The sequence below is a fragment of the Jaculus jaculus genome, chromosome 7, assembly GCF_020740685.1.
Source record: "Jaculus jaculus isolate mJacJac1 chromosome 7, mJacJac1.mat.Y.cur, whole genome shotgun sequence".
Classification (NCBI taxonomy): Eukaryota; Metazoa; Chordata; class Mammalia; order Rodentia; family Dipodidae; genus Jaculus; species Jaculus jaculus.
In genome coordinates this window covers 119176310-119193559 of record NC_059108.1, presented here as the reverse complement: position 1 = coordinate 119193559, position 17250 = coordinate 119176310, and positions in this window count along the sequence as shown.

Here is a 17250-nt window from a genome sequence, read left to right as displayed (position 1 = left end):
ACTTAAAAGAGATGACTAGGGGCTGGAGAGATGGCTTAGTGGTTAAGCGTTTGCCTGTGAAGCCTAAGGTACCTGGTTCGAGGCTCAATTCCTCAGGACCCACATTAGACAGTTGCACAAGGGGGCGCATACATCTGGAGTTCGTTTCCAGTGGCTGGAGGCCCTGGCGTGCCCATTCTCTCTCTCTCTCTGCCTCTTTCTCTCTGTTGCTCTCAAATAAATTAAATAAATAAATAAATAAAAGACTAAGGCTAAAAGTTTCACGGAGAGAAACACCCATATACACATAAGTGCTGAGACACAGATCATATTAAGTACTGCCCCAGTGTAGTCCCTTAATTAGGGTCTTTTCTTGGAGACCTTGAGTACAACTTAAAGTTTTTCTAGTATTTAATGTTGAAAATGATAAAATTCAAATTCCTTGATGTCATAGGATTTTCCGAGCTGTTTAAATTGCTGCTGATTTTCTAAAAACCACTGAAAAAGGTGGTTTTTCAGTGGCAGCAATTTTCACTTTTTGTTAGAGGAAACCAATGAAGTATGTCCGTTCAGTGTTCTAGAGCTGCATTTCAGTCCATGATGGAACCTTTTTTTTTTTTTTTTTTTTTTTTTTTTGTGAGTTAACTTCCTCTCTTACAGTGGTGGCTCTTAGAAAGCTAAAACCTCAGAAGAATTAAAGCTGATGGAATAAATGGTAAATTTTCTTTCTTTGTGTACCTAGAAAAGAGCTGGTCAAACTTCATTGTTTCTGAAGTGTCTATTAAGTGGTCAAGAACAGCAAAACAGGCTGCTAAGCAGCCTTGTTCTTTTTCGATTGCTGTAATTCCTATTCCACTCTAAGCCTCACAGGCATTTAGCAAACATGAGAGTTTCTTCCCCCCCCACACACACACCCCTCACTTCAGAGATAAGGTCTTGCAGTGTTAAATAGGCTGGCCTTAAACTCAGGAACTCAAGCCATCTTCTATCATAGTCTCCTGAGTAGCAAGGATTATGGACCTTTGTCACCAGGCAGAGGCACTTTAGTGCATCTTATCAATCTTAGCATGTGCAGAAAGTCTTCGAGTCCTTGCTGATTGAACCCCTCTGAAGATATTCCATGATGCATTAACCACCTCTGTTCAGCAGTGCAGAGAGCTCAGAGTAATTTAGCCCATTCTAAAATTGAAAGGTTCTTTCTGGGTAAGCAGTTTTAGTTGAATTACAAAGTGATAGTTTTGTTTTAGTTTTTTTAAAATATATGTTTTTTTATTTATTATAGAAAGAGAGAGGGAAAGGATGAGAGTAAGAATGAGAGCTTTAGGGCCTCTGGTCCCTGTAAACAAACTCCAGACATGTGTGCATCTGGGTTCTGGGGACTCAAACCTGGGTTCTTGGGTTTTGCAGGCAAGCACCTTAACCACTAAGCTATCTTTCTGGCTCGCTTGCTCTCACGCATGCGCCCTCTCTCTCCCCCCTCCCTTTTGTTTTTTGTTTTTTGAAAAAAAATCTTGTATCCAGCTCAGGCTGGCCTCAAACACACCATCCTTCTGCCTCGGCCACCAGAATGCTGGGATTACAGGCCATTGCCACCAAGCCCATCTTCAGAATGTTTTTTCTTGAGGGTTAAGTGAAGAAATCTATCGGGCATTGTCTAAGTCAGTTGAGTTTCTGCCTTAAAAAGAGTAAGCGTCTAGGGTCAAGGCTGATGTATGTTGAGGGAAAAATCTAGTTATTGTTAGGACAATTGTGTTGGGAGTGGTTAGACAAATGTGTTGTTATTGGACTCTACTTCATCTAATCTTAGACTGAACCATTCATTTAAGCAGTTATTCAAACAAATACTATCCTCAGTGATGTCATCTTATAAGAAGAACACAAATAGTGATTACACGTACTTCAGACTGTTCAGGATCTGTTTCCTGGCTGTTTTCTCATGTGCTCTGCATGGCACAGGTGTTCATGTGCCACTGCAGGCCTGTGGAGGGGAGAGGAGAACATCAGGTGTTGATCCTTGCCTTCCACCTTGCTGGAAGCAGGGTCTCTTGTCCTTCAGTCACCAGGCTACCTGGCCCATGAGCTTCCAGGTGGCCTTCCTGTCCCCACCTGCCATTCCACTGTAGGTGTGCCAGGGTGACAGATGTTTCCACTGCCGCATCCAGCTTTTATGTGAATCCTGGGGATTTGAACTCAGGTCCTCATGCTTGTACAGCAAGCACTTTGCCCACTGACCCATCAGCCTAGGCTTATTTTGAATTATTTTTAAAGAAGTGTTTTATTTATTTATTTTATGAGCAAGTGAGAGAGAGGTTGCCACCACAGTCGAATTCCAGACACATGCACAACCCTGTGCATCCGGTTTACATGGGTTTGGGGGAGTAGCTGGCCCACTGATTTTGGGATTCTTATTCAAGTCTTTAAACAATTTTTTTTTTCAGGACTGGGGAGATGGTTCATTGGTTAACAGTACTTGATGAGCAAGCCTGATGGCAAGTTAAAGCCAGATGGATGCAACTAGTACAGGTGTCTATAATTCCAATGCACCCACCGCCATGGGAGGAAGAGTCAGGATCCCAAAACCAGCGGGCCAGCTACTCTGGTATTTACGATGGCAAAAATCTAGAGACCATGTCTCAAACAGGGTGGAGGGCAAGGACCAACACCCCAGGGTTGTCTTCTGACCTCCACACGTATCATGATGCATGCCCATACATACACAAAAAAAATAAAATAAAATGAGCTTTCTCCTCTATAATCTTCCCTGCTTACGAAATTAACCTTGTACACAAGAAGCCCCTCCTTTGATAGCTAGTAGGTGAGAGCAGAGGTGTAGGCGTGCAGTGTACAGTGGGCAGAGCAGCTCCAGACAGAGTTGGAGAAGTGACTGTGAGTTGGCTTACAGTTGATGGCCATGCCAGACACTACTTATTTATAGTGGAACTATGTCGACATGGTTGTTTAAAAAACTTGAAAAACCAAAAAAGAGAGAGAAAGAGAGGAATGGCTTAGTGGTTAAGGCATTTGCCTGCAAAGCCAAAGGACCCAGGTTTGATTCTCCAGGACCCATGTAAGCCAGATACCCTCTCAAATAAAAATAACTTTTTTTAAAAAAAGATAGTGGCTTAATGCATTCCTATTCTTACTCATTGTTCCTTTTCCCCAAAAAGCTGGGCCTTGCATACCTATAAACCTCAGCTCAGCTTTCAAAGAGAGAGAAAACAGAAAAGAAAGAAAAATTTTTCTTAGACCTCATAACACTGTCTGTTTTAGGAAGTAGAGAAATGTTAACTTCATTCTATAAATAAATAATCCAGAAGCTGAATTGCAGAGAGACAGTGAGTGAGTTAGTGATGTAGGACTGACCCTTGTTTTTGTGGTTGGTTTTTTTTTTTTTTTTTTTGGTTTTTTTTTTTTTGTGTAGGCATAAACCTAATACTATGTGCTGAGTGCTATTTATTTTTGTCATTTTTTGTGTGCATGTATGTATGTATGTGTGTGAGTGGTTGCATGTGCAATATGTGTGTACATGCATGTGGAGGCCAGAGATCATATAGGGTGTTTTCCTTAATCTCTTTCTACCTTATTTTTTGAGACAAGGCCTCTCATTACACTTGTAGCTCACCAGTATGGCTAGACTGTCTAGCCAGTAAACCCCAGGGATCCTCAATCTCTGCCTCCCCCATGCTGGGATTACAGGTGTCACTACACCTGGCTTTTTACCTGGGTGCTGGGGATATGAACTTAGGTCCCTTTGCTTCACAGCAAGCACTTTACCCACTGTGCTGTCTCCCCAGTCCCTTATGTTTTGTCTTGGTTTTGTTATGAGGTTTTTTGAAACAGGGTCTCACTTTGTAGCCCAGGCTAGCCTTGAACTCAAAACAAATCCTCCTGCCTCTTGAGTGCTGGGATTGTAAACTTGAGTCATCATGCCCATCCACTTTGCTTTTTGAGACAGGATTTCACTGTCTGGCCCTAAGTTGTCCTAGAATGCACAGCCCTCTGCTTTTGCTTCCCAAATGCTGGGATTACAGGCATGTGCCACCATGCGCCCGACCTCAGTATTGTCCTTTTAAAAGACAAAATTCAGGGCTGGGGAGATTGCTCAGTGGCTGAGGTACTTGTTTGCAAAGCCAGATGGCCTGGGTTTGAGTCCCCAGTACCCATGTAAAGCCAGATGCACAAAGTGGCATATGCCTGTATAATTATATCAGGAGTTCTTTTGCAGTGAGTAGAGGCCCTGCTGCAGCCTTTTTTATTCATTCATTTTCTCCTCCCCACCCCTTGCAAATAAATAACATTATTAAAAAAGACAAGATTTCTTACTCAGATAAAGTCTTCTTTGTGTTTGCAAAGTTCTTCCAGGGACTGGGGAGATAACCCAGTGGACAGAGTGCTTGCTCAAGTGCAACCCTGAGTTCCTGGCCCAGAACCACCTAAAAGCCAGGAGCTGGGGCCGGTTTCTGTGATCCCAGAAGGAAAGTGGAGAGAATTTCCTGGAAGCTTACAAACGGAGCAGTGGAACCTGAAAGACCTTGACTCTAGTGAGGTAGAAGGGAAGGACTGACATGAAAGTTGTCCTTTGACCTCCACATGTATACTATGGCATGCATGCCTACACTACAGGAGCACATACCAAATGATGTTTTTTAATTAAAAAAAAATCTTTCAGGTAAAACCTTTACATCGCAGAATGGAGCGATTTTCTTAGCCAGGCTCCTCATGGTACAGTGTGGTTTGTGTAACGATAACTGAGTTGCAACTGCAGCTGCCACGTGCACGTTCTTCAGCAGGTTAGGCAGACATTAGGTTCGCGTGTTTACCTTGGGTCTGCTAAGTTTTCTCTTCTTTCTGTGTACTACGTGTAGTTTCGTTGAGGAAGAGAATGTTTCAGTATTTGTCCTTATTACTATATTAGCAGAAATCAGTAAGTGCAGCTTGCCTTAAAAACCAAAATGTTTTCATATATAACTTTTGAGAGTGTTACTTTTGCCCTGGCTTTCTGATTCTCCAACTATAACGTGAATATAAACAGTACCTACCTCACAGGGCTGTTGTGAGGCTTGGGTGCCAGTGTTCCATCCTGTGCTTGAAGTAGTCATGTATTATTCACTAGTAATAATTTACTGATAAAACTATTTTTTATAAATGCTTTAGAAATAGCAGTATTGCTTGAATTTCTGTTCTACTGTGCTGTATAGCCTTCAGCAAGAAAAAAATATTAGGGTTTGGGTGCTATTGGGAATAAAACCTTGCCAATTTCACCATTATTTAAAAATTTTTTCCTTGACAGTTGTCATACTTATGATTGATTTTTTTATCATAATCTGTCCCCTTTCTTGTGTTCCCCCTTAACCACCCTTCTTCTACTGAATGAACCCCTTATTTTCAACAACTCTTTTTTCTACTTTGATGTCCCCCCCCCCCTTCTCCACCATCTATAATGGAATGTTGATGGGCTCAACATTGTGCAGGTAACAGCAGCTGTTACGAGGTCATAAACGCAACAACCACATTATGTATGGAAGACAGCATTCCAAGCACTCCCCCTCACCCCCTGGCTCTTATGTTCTTTCCGCCCCTCTTCCACAACGTTCCCTGAGCAATTTCAGTATTATTGAAGGTTTCCCCAAATGTATTGTTCCCACGTGAGGAAAGGAACAAAAACAGCAAAGAAGTACCATCATTACTTTGATGGTCTTAATAGTAAATAAGGACAGGTAATGGAATGAGAATGGAATTGAAGTTGTAAAATGGTGTTTTCACTGAAAACTGAAGAAAATACATGTTCATGAAAACAATCTGAAAAATTATAGTTCCACTAAAGTTTATTTGTACAAATTCTTGATGTTGAAACTTGGATTCGTGGTGATAAATAGTAATTTTTTGGTAGTAATTGTGGTGAAAGTAGGTCATAGGAAGAATTTTCATAATATGATATGTCTGTGTGTGTGTTTAAATACGGGTCTACAGCAGCATAATTTTTAAAGTCCTAGGAGTGAAATTTGTAAATGATTATTCTTTGCTGAACTGTGATTGTGTGATTGGTCTTTGTGAACACTGGTATATTTCCTGCCCCCAAACTGATTTTATCTTAGATCTGGAAGAACCCTTTGTGCTTTGGTCTGTCTGTGCTGCCCTTGAGATCTTTGGAAGATTCTGCTCCAGGGCAGTTGACATTCCCTGTCTTTAACTCCTTTATTTTGTACCAAATACAGTTACTTAGTCAGAATAGATCAAAATATAAACCTAAAATGCTTTAAAAGAAACTTGGGCCATGTGTGGATACCAGGACCCAGGAGACTGAGGTAGGAGAATCATGAATGCAAGACCAGCCAGGGGCTAGATAGTGAGACCTTGTCTCAAAAAAACAAACAAGCAAACAAAAAAACTTATGTATATAAGAAAGGCCTAATGAAGAAATGCATTATACAGTTTAACTTCCATATACTGTACTGTGAATTGATTCTGAAACATTCTAGAAAGTTTTGTATCCTAGTGGAATGAAAACAGTGGGTTTCATGTATTTTATGCAAATAAATTAGTAATACTTAATCACCACAAAACCTTTTCTAAGCTTCTAGATGCTGTTCAGTTACCTTCTTATTGCTGGCACAAAGCAGCTGATGGGGAAAAGGTGATTTATTTTGGCTTACAGTCTTGAGGGGGAGCTCCATGATGGCAGGGAAAGCATGACTTGAGCAGAGGCTGGGCATCCCCTCTGCCACAGCAGGTGGGAAACAGCACCAGGAGAGTGTGCCACAGGCTTGCTGAAACACCCATAAGACCACCCCCACCAACACAGGACCTCTATCAAGGCTTCACCTCTCAAATTAGCATCAGCTGGGGACCAAGCATTTAGAACATATGAGTTTATGGAGGACACCTAATTCAAACCATCACATCCCGCCCCTGGTCCCCGTAAACTCACAACTCATAATGTAAAATGCAGTGCATTCAGTCCAAATTTTTAAAAGTCCCTATAGCTTTCTCAATCACAGCACTTCACACATCCCCATAGTCTATTAAGTGAACTATAAAACCAAAAACACATAATTGCACATAGTAAACACACTGCAAAAGATGTTGCAAGAAAAAAATTGAACCAATGAGAGATCTAAAACAAATAGGACAAACATCAAATCCTGAACTCCCAAGTCCCAGCATCTCTAACCAGTGAAGCCTTTGGAGTTCCAGTTCTGTCCCTCCAACTGGGCTGCTTACAGCTGGGGGCAAAAATCCTCAGGCCAGCAGCTCTCCTTGACATCAGTCTCACAGTCTTGACATGTCAAGAAATCCTGGGGCTCAAAACTACAACCCATAGTTCATCCTCAGGCTCCATTGGGCCACCAGGCAGGGACTACAATAAGCCTGCTTCATGTTACCCAGTGGCCATTTAAAAAAAGTGGCAAATCCAGTGACCCTCTTGTTTTACTCCAATAGTACCAGGTGGATTACCACATTTGATAATCCAGTGGGGAATAAATTGGCACTGGAGAGCAGGACACAACAACACTCAGTCCCCCTACCTACAGAAGGGTCTGCATTCCTGCTTTCAGTGCAGAACAGCTAGCCCAGTCTCAAAGGTTGTAATCTGTCAACTACAGCTGAACAGGTGCCATCTTCAGCCGAAAACTTTAGTTTCCTTCTCTGCTATGGCCTGCTCCCACCAGCCCATTTCTATGCTGTGCAACCCTGCACAAGTTTTCTTAACACAAGCAGAATTCAGCAAGCCTCTCATACTGCGAGCCCAGTCCAGCCTCAGCTCTTTCTTTCCCTCATAAACAAAAACCTCACAGTCCACAGTTGTTAGTGCATTGAGGTCTTTCAACTCTGACCAAAATGGTCCATCAAACTCTGCTTACAGCACTGCAAAGTGTCTCTTAGCCCAAGGTTTTCTGACCTTCCACATTCCTGCAAACCAGTTCCAAAAGGCCAAAGGATACACAGACTTTTTCGTACCAATTTCCTGTTCCTATTGCTGGCACAAAGCTCCCGACCAAAAGCAGCTGATGGGGTTGAGGGGGTGTTTATTTTGTCTTACGGTCTGGAGGGGAAGCTCCATGATAGCTGGGAAAAGATGACATGAGCAGAGGCTGGACATCACCTCTGCCATAGCAGGTGGAAATAATAGCAAGAGAGAGGCGGTGCCTCTGGCAAGGGGGAGCTGGCTATAACATTGCTAAGCCAGCCCCCAGCAACGCACCTCTTCTTGCAAGCTTCCACCTCAAAAGTTACCATGAGTTGGGGATCAAGAATTCAAATACTTGAGTGTATGGGGACATCTGATTCAAATACCATAGATGGTGTCCTTACAGCATCATCTGCAAATGTTGCTGCTTGTATTGAGGTACATTCTCTGATGGGTAACTTTTTTTGTTGGGGGGGGGGTCAAGGTAGGGTCTCTCTCTAGCCCAGGCTGACCTGGAAGTTACTTTGTAATCTCAGGGTACCCATGAACTCATGGTGATCCTTCTACCTCTTCCAAGTACTGGGATAAAGGCTTGTGCCACCATGCCTGGCTTGATGGGTAATATTTTGAAGGTATGGTACAAAAAAAGCATCAGTGGATGCAATTCTTTAAAAAATTATTTATGGGCTGGAGAGATGGCTTAGCAGTTAAGCGCTTGCCTGTGAAGCCTAAGGAACCTGATTTGAGGCTCGATTCCCCAGGACCCACGTTAGCCATATGCACAAGGGGGCACACGTGTCAAGTTCATTTGCAGTAGCTGGTGGCCCTGGCATGCCCATTCTCTATCTGCCTCTTTCTCAGTTGCTCTCAAATAAACAAAAATAAAAAAATAATTATTAAAAATTATTCACAAGCAGAGAGAGAACTAGAATGGGCATACCAGGGCTTAGTGTCACTGAAATGAAATCCAGACACATGTGCCACTGTGTGTATCTGGCTTTATGTGGGTCCTAGGGAGTAGAACCCAAGCTGTCAGGCTTTGATAACAAATGCCTTTAACCACTGAGCCATCTCTCCAGCCTCAGTTGATGCAATTCTCATCAACCACAAGCTGTGGTAACTAGCCACAAAGTGGTGTGTTTTTTTTTTTTTTGTTTTTGTTTTTGTTTTTCAAGGTAGGGTCTCACTCTAACCCAGACTGGCCTGGAATTCACTATGGAGTCTCAGAGTGGCCTCGAACTCACGGCAATCCTCCTACCTCTGCCTCCCGAGTGCTGGGATTAAAGGCATGAGCCACCACGCCCAGCTCTAGTGTTGTTTTTTTGTCCAGCATTTTGCAACTACCATCTCTGGAAAGGAAACGTCTATAGTCATTTCTCAGAAGTTCCTTGCTTTGTTTCTAAAACAAAAATCTGCTTGTATTTCTTTCTGCCCCCAGTAACATAACAATCGCTGTCATCCAGAGTGTATTAGGATGCTTTATAGAGAGAGAACAAGAAATAGAGAGGTAGAAAGATGTTGCAAGAAATTGGCTTATGAAGTTATGGGAGGCTGAGAAACCCCAAGATCTGTACTCTGCAAACAGAGTCAGAGGAGTTAATAATGTGATTCTGTTGTGAGTCCCAAAAAAGGCCTAAAGACCAGAAGAGCTACTGGAAGAAGTTCCAGTCCAAAATCTAGCAGGCTTCAGACCTGAAAAGAACCAATGTTTGAGTTTTTGTCCAAAGTCAGGAAAAGATGGTTCTTTCAGCTCCATCAGGCAAGGCCAACCACTTTTTCTATTCAGGCCTTCAGCTAATTTAATGAAGGTCATCTACTTTCTCCATTCTACTGATTCATACATTAATCATACCTATATGTACCCTCAACAAAGCTGGGTGTGGTGGCCCAGTACTTGGGAGGCTGAGGTGAGAGAATCAGATGAGCCTACATGGAGACCAGCCTGAGAAAGGAAACCTAGCCTGAAAATCCAGGGCCTGGGGAGATAGCTGATCAGCAGTTAATTGTGCTTGCTATGCAAACATGGGGATCCCGTTATCCAACAGGTGGGCATAGCCACACTTATCTATAACCCCAGTGGCAGCAGTAGGGTGATGGGGCAGAGACACGAGGAAAATCACTGGGGGTTGCTGACCGAAGAAACTGCAGGAGGTGTGTGATGGGGGTGGGGCAGCAGCCTCGGGTTGAGAGAGAGACTTAGTCAAAAAAACATGAGCAAGCTGGGCGTGGTGGCACATGCCTTTAATCCCAGCACTCAGGAGGCAGAGGTAGGAGGATCACCATGAGTTCAAAGCCACGCGGAGACTACAGAGTGAATTCCAGGTCAGCCTGGGCTATAGCGAGACCCTACCTCAAAAAAAAAAAAAAAAAAGACAAAAGGGAGAATACTCAAGGTTCTTCTGTAGTCTATGCATAACACTACTCATATCACATACCACACATACTGCCCCAAAAGAGTCACAAAGCACCCTCACCCAGAATAGGGGCTGGGGGATATAGCTAAGTGGTAGCGTGCTTTCCTAGCAAGTGCAAAGCCGTGGTTTAACCCCCATTTTTAAAAAAGGAAAATGGCTGGAGAGCTGACTTGGCCATTAAAGGCACTTGCCTACAAAGCGTAATAATCCAAGGTGAGTTCCCCAGTGCCCATGTAAATAAAGCCAGATGCACAACGTGGCTCATGCATGTGGAGTTTGCTTGCAGTGCGTGGAGGCCCTAGCACACCTCTTCTATCTCTCTGCTTGCAAATAAATAAAAATACTTAAAATAAGACACCCAGGATGTTTGACTAAATATCTGGGTGTCCCACGGATGCCCCAGTCAAGGTAGCAAGTAAATTTAGCTATCACGCAAAGCTGTTATTACATGGGGACGTTGGGTACTGTGGAGATGGTTTTGGTACCTACTCCTGTGTGGAGGCCGTGGGGAAGTTGATACTGGCATCTAGCAGGTAGAGGCCAAAGAGGCTGCTAAATGTCTTGCTACAGAGGACCCCTTCCTCCCCACTCCCCCAGTGAATGACCATCTCAAGATATCAATAGAGCTGAGCTTGACCAACCCTGGTCTAAAAGCTTCACATTTTGTGGTGGCTGCTCATAATCAAAAAGCACGGAATTTGGGGCTCTACTCAGTCATTTTAAAATGGGGCTAAAAGGATGGCTCAGTTAGAAAGCACTTGCTTGCAAAGCCTAAAAGCCCAGGTTCAATTCCCCAGGACCTACATAAAACCAGATGCATAAAACGGTGTGTGCATCTGGAGTTCATTTGTAGCAGCAAGAAACACCCATGCTTTCTCTCTCTCCTTGTCAACAGATAAATTTTTTAAAAAATATTTTAAACTAATAAAAATAAATAGATATAAAAAATAAATATTTTATTTATTTATTTATGAGAAAGAGAATGGGCATGTCAGGGCCTCTAACCACTGCATACGAACTCCAGACACATGTGCCCCCTTGTGCATCTGCCTTACATGGGTCCTGGGGAATCAAACCCAGGTCCTTAGGCTTCACAGGCAAATGCTGTAACCATTAAGCCATTTCCCCAGTCCCCAATAAAAGTATTTTTTAAAATTCATTTAGGGCTTGAGACTTTGCTTAGTGGTTAAGCCTGCCTGCAAAGGCTAATGACCCAAATTTGATTCCCCAGTACCCAGTAAGGCCAGATGCACAAAGTGGTGTATGCATTTGGAGTTTGTTTGTGGTGGTTGGAGGCCGTAGCATGCCCACTCTCTCTCTTTGCAAATAAATAAATAGATAAAAAGTGTTTAGCCGGGCGTGGTGCCGCACGCCTTTAATCCCAGCACTCGGGAGGCAGAGGTAGGAAGATCTCTGAGAGTTCGAGGCCACCCTGAGACTACATAGTGAATTCCAGGTCAGCCTGAGCCAGAGTGAGACCCTACCTCGAAAAACCAAAAAAAAAAAAAAAAGTGTTTAAAAAATTATTTGAGCTGGGTGTGGTGTCGCACATCTTTAATCCCAGCACTAAGGAGGCAGAGGAAGGAGGATTGCCATGAGTTCGAGGCCACCCTGAGACTCCACAGTGAATTCCAGGTCAGCCTGGACTAGTGTGAGACCCTACCTCAAAAAAACAACAACAAAAAAAAATTAGTTGGAGTGTGTATTTATGTATGTGTGCTGGCATATGTGTGCCACAGTGTGTATGGATGTCCGAGGACAATTTTTGGTTGGTCCTTGTTTTCCATCTCATTTGAGGCAGTATCTGGTTGTATGACAACTGCTTTGTTCACTGAGCCATCTGCCCAGCCTTTCAATCAGTTGTTATCATTTTGGTTTCAAGGTAGGGTCTCTAGCCAAAGCTGACCTGGAATTCACTGTGTAGTCTCAGGGTGGCCTCAAACTCATGGCAATCCTTCTACCTCTGCCTCCCAAGTGCTGGGATTAAAGGCATGGTGTACCACCATGCCCGGCTTTGATTTACTTATTTATTTTGAGAGAGAGAGGAAGAGGCAGAGAGGGCCTCCAGCCACCGCAAACGAACTCCAGATGCATGTGCCCTCTTGTGCATCTGGCTTACGTGGATCCTGGGGAATCAAACGAGGGTCCTTAGGCTTCACAGGCAAACACCTTCACCACTAAGCCATTTCCCCAGCCCTGATTTTTTAATAATATTTATTTATTAGAGAGAGAGAAGCAGACAGAGCGAGAGAGAGAATGGGCATGCCATGGCATCTAACCACTGCAGACAAACAGGCGCCTGTGCCACCTTGTGCATCTGTCTTATGTGGGTACTGGAGAATTGAACCTGGGTCCTTTGACTTTGCAAGCAAGTGTCTTTACTGCTAAACTGTCAATCCAGCCAAAATACAATTTTTTTTTTAATTTAGAGAAAGTTTATTATAAAGAAAGAAAAGAGGAGAGTAACGAGAGCTTCTGCCCATGAGAAGACAGGAGTAAAGCTCAGCTAGAGATCCAAATTGAGCTCATCTATAGGTAAGTGAATCAGATATATTGGGCTGGGGTGATTGCTCAGTGGTTAAAAGCACTTGCTTACAAAGCCTGCCTGCCCAGGTTTGATTACCCAGGCAGAGATGCATGCATCTGCAGTTTATTTGCAGCAATAAGAGGCCCTGGTGTATCCATGCTCTCCCTCACACAAATAAATAAATGAACATATAAAACATAAAATCAGAAAGATATATTAGCAAGACAATTTAAATTTTAAATCTAGAAAGTCCCTTTTGTTTTATTTATTTATTTATTTATTTATTTATTTATTTATTTTTGCATAGACATCTCCAGCTCAAGCTGGCATGAGACTTGCTATGTAGCCCAGACCACCCTCCAATTTGGGCTATTGTGTTACCTCTGCCTCTTCTTAAGTGCTATGATTATAGAAGTGAACACACCTAGCTTCTTCTTTGCTTTGGTTTGGTTTTTGAGACTGGATCTTACTGTGTAGTCCAGACTGGTCTAGAACTCATTATGTAGTCTAGGCTGACCCCAGACTCATAATCTTCCTGCCTTAGCCTCCCAAGTGCTAGGATTATGTGTATGTGCCACCATGCTCATCTTAAGACAATTTTAAATCTATTTATAATGATTGAGCTAAATAATTGTTTCCTTCAAATACATTATAATTTGTGTAAGGCTTAATATGGCCAAAAGATGGCACCAGTCTGCTATGAACATGTTCATTATACTCAATTTTGACAGTTACTCTATTTATTTTTTTTTTTTTGAGGTAGCATCTCACTCTTGACTATTACTGTATTTTAACTAATTAATTTGTTCCTAAAATTCTGTATTATATTCTGCAGTATCCTGGCACCCACCTGATAGTCAGGATGCCTCTGATTTACATGGAAATCCTAGCAGTTGACATCAAACTTCTGATTGTACTAGTGAACATTTCTGAGGACTTCTGCAGGCCATGGACTTTTTTTCTTGTTTTTGTTTTTGTTTATCGAGGTAGGGTCTCACCCTAGTTAGGCTGACCTGGAATTCACTATGTAGTCTCCGGGTGGCCTTGAACTCACAGCAGTCCTCCTACCTCTGCCTCCTGAGTGCTGGGATTAAAGGCTTACACCACCACACCCAGCTAGGTTATGGATTTTTATTTTATTTATTTATTATTTTTTTCGAGGTAGGGTCTCACTCTAGCTCAGGCTGACCTGGAATTCACTGTGTATTCTCAGGGTAGCCTCGAACTCACGGTGATCCTCCCATCTCTGCCTCCCGAGTGCTGGGATTAAAGGCATGTGCCATCGCACCTGGCAAAGTCATGGACTTTTATTTATTTTTTATTCTTTATTTTTTGTTTGTTCATTTTTTATTTAGTTATTTGAGAGCGACAGACATAGAGAGAAAGACAGATAGAGGGAGAGAGAGAGAATGGGCGTGCCAGGGCTTCCAGCCACTGCAAACGAACTCCTAACGCGTGCGCCCCCTTGTGCATCTGGCTAACATGGGACCTGGGGAACCGAGCCTCGAACTGGGGTCCTTAGGCTTCACAGGCAAGCGCTTAACTGCTAAGCCATCTCTCCAGCCCAGTCATGGACTTTTAAATCAGTTACACTGACTCTCCTAATCATGGATCTAACTCAGTTGATGTTCTGCCTAGTCAAGAGATGGAGACGCTTGAGCAAATGTTCCCTTGCTTGGTTCTTTTCTCTGTCTCTCTCTCTTTCTTTCTCTGTTCTTCTCTCTCTCTCTCTCTCTCTCTCTCTCTCTCTCTCTCTCTCTCTCTCTCTCTTACTTCTGTCTGTCTCTCTCTTTCTTATTCTTTCAAGGTAGGTCCTCACTCTAGCCCAGGCTGACCTCAAAATCACAGCAGTCCTATACCTGCCTCTTGTGTGCTGGTGTGAGCAGCCACCCCCAGCTTTCTTTTCTTGTATTGGCATATGTTCATTGATAATGTTGGGTTTCATAAAGACACCTTCAAGCATATCATGTACTTTGACCAAATTCTTCACCTGCTGCTGTCCCGAACCCTCCCTCCCCTCCCCTGGTTCTCCACTTATAATTTGCCTTTCTCATCTCATTTTTTCATTTCATTCATTCATATATATATATATGTATATATATATGTAGTTTGATTCAGGTGTCCCCCATGAACTTATGTGTTCTGAATGCTAGATCCCCAGCTGGTGGCAATTTGGGAATTGGAGCCTCCTGGAGGTGATATGTTGTTGAGGGTGGGCTTATGGGTGTTATAGCCAGCTTTCTGTTGCCAGTGTTCAGCACACACTCTTGCTGCTGCTGTCCACCTGATGTTGGGCAGGAGGTGATGTCCACCCTCTGCTCATGCTGCTCACCCTTGAGTTTGTAAACCAAAATCAACCTTGTCCTCTCATAAGCTGCTCTTGTTTGGGTGTTTTCTGCCAGCAACACAAAACTGACTGCACCAGTAAAATTGGTACCAAAAAGTGGGATCACTGATGCTAGAAACCTGACTGTGTGGCTTCTGGCCTTTTGGAGCTGATTTGAGAGAGGAATGTGGAAGGATTTGAAACCTTGGCCTAAGAGACGCCTTAAGTGATGTACATACAGCTTGATGGACTATCCTGATCAAAGCTGAAAGACCTGAATGCAGTAAGAACTATGGACTGTGAGGTTTAGCTTATGATGGTGAGAAAGAACTTTGTCAGAACTGGTCTAGAAGCAATTTGTGTGAGAGGCATGCCATTATGCCTGCCTGTGTCCTGAGAACTTGTGCAGAGTTCTGTTATATAGAAATGGACTGGTGTGAGCAGAAGGATATGGCACAGAAAGATATGAAATCTTAGGCCAAAACTGGCACCCATTCAGCTGCAATTGTTTGAGAGATTACAGCTTTGAGATTGGGCCATCTGATCTGCATTGGCACAGCAGGAAGAATGCAGACTCTTTTAAGGGGCCTAAATGCTGAAGGAGTGTCCTGTTCTTCAAAGTCTGCTTTATTCCCCCGCTGGATTAACAAGTTGGTAACCCACCTAATACTATGGAGTATAACAAATGCAGGAAATAGAGGGTCATTGAATTTGCAACACAGTTTTGTTTTTTGGAAATGGCCATGGGAAGTGTGAGGCAGCCTTTCTGGATTACCTCCATGGAGGCCCAGTGAAGATGCCAGGGTTATGAGATGGTTGCCAAGGAGAGCTGCTGGAACTAATTGAAGTTTTCTGGAACTGGGAGTAGCCTAGCTGGAGGGGAGGAATTGGAACTCCAGAGGCTCATCACTGGTTAAAATTATTGGATTTGGAGCTCCAGAATTTGATGTTTGCCCTGTTTGTTTTAAATTTTGTATTGATTCAGTTTTCTTTGTTATGCCCAATACTATGTTTTGCAGTCTGAATATTTATCCTGTGCCATTATGGAATTTTGTTTTCTCAAGGTGGGTTCTCACCCCCTAGAATGAATGAATGAATGAATGAATATATATATATATATATATATATATATATATATATATATATATATATATATATATATATATTCTCATTATATAATATATATTATTTAACTTTCTTATACACACACACACACAGAGAGAGAGAGAGAGAGAGACAGAAGAGAGAGAAACATGCACTGTCTTTCTGTGTCTAGCTTATTTTGTATCTATCTATCTATATATATAGAGAGAGAGAGAAAGAGAGAACATGCATTGTCTTTCTGTGTCTGGTTTATTTTGCTTCATGTGATATCCAGTTGCATCCATTTTCCAGCAAATGATATAGTTTATTATTATAGTTTATTATTACTTTTTTTTTGGCCAAGGTCTCAGGCTGACCTGGAACTCACTTTGTAATCCCAGGCTGGCCTCAACCTCTCAGTGATCTCCTCTTTTACCCTTTTACTCATTTACCCTTGACCAAAGACTGGTCCTCCTCTATTAAGGAAAGGTCATCCTCTTTGACCCAGTGCATAGCTTCAGGAGGGACATACGTGAAGTTGTGAGGGAGGAAGGGGACACCTGTCTAGCCAGCCAGATCAGCTGAATCAACCCTAGAGATCTGTGGAGTGACAGATGTCGCAGCCAGACCATCCTCACATCCTAGTTTCATTCTTTATAGCTGGATAAAACTCCTATGTGGGCAGGGTAGATGGCTTAGTGGTTAAGGCATTTGCCTATGAAGCCAAAGGACCTAGGTTTGATTCTCCAGGACCCTCATAAGCCAGATGCACAAAGTGGTGCGTGTATCTGAAGTTCATTTGCAGCAGCTGGAGTCTCTGGCATGCCTATTCTCTGTCTCTTTGTCTCTCTCTCTCAAATAAACTTTAAAAAATTTAAAAACACTCTTTTGTGATGGCTAGAGAGATGGCCCAGCAGATAAGGTGCTTGCCTGCAAAGCCCAACAACCTGGATTCAAATAGTACCCCCATTAAGGCAGATACACAAAATGGCACATGCACTTGGAGTTCATT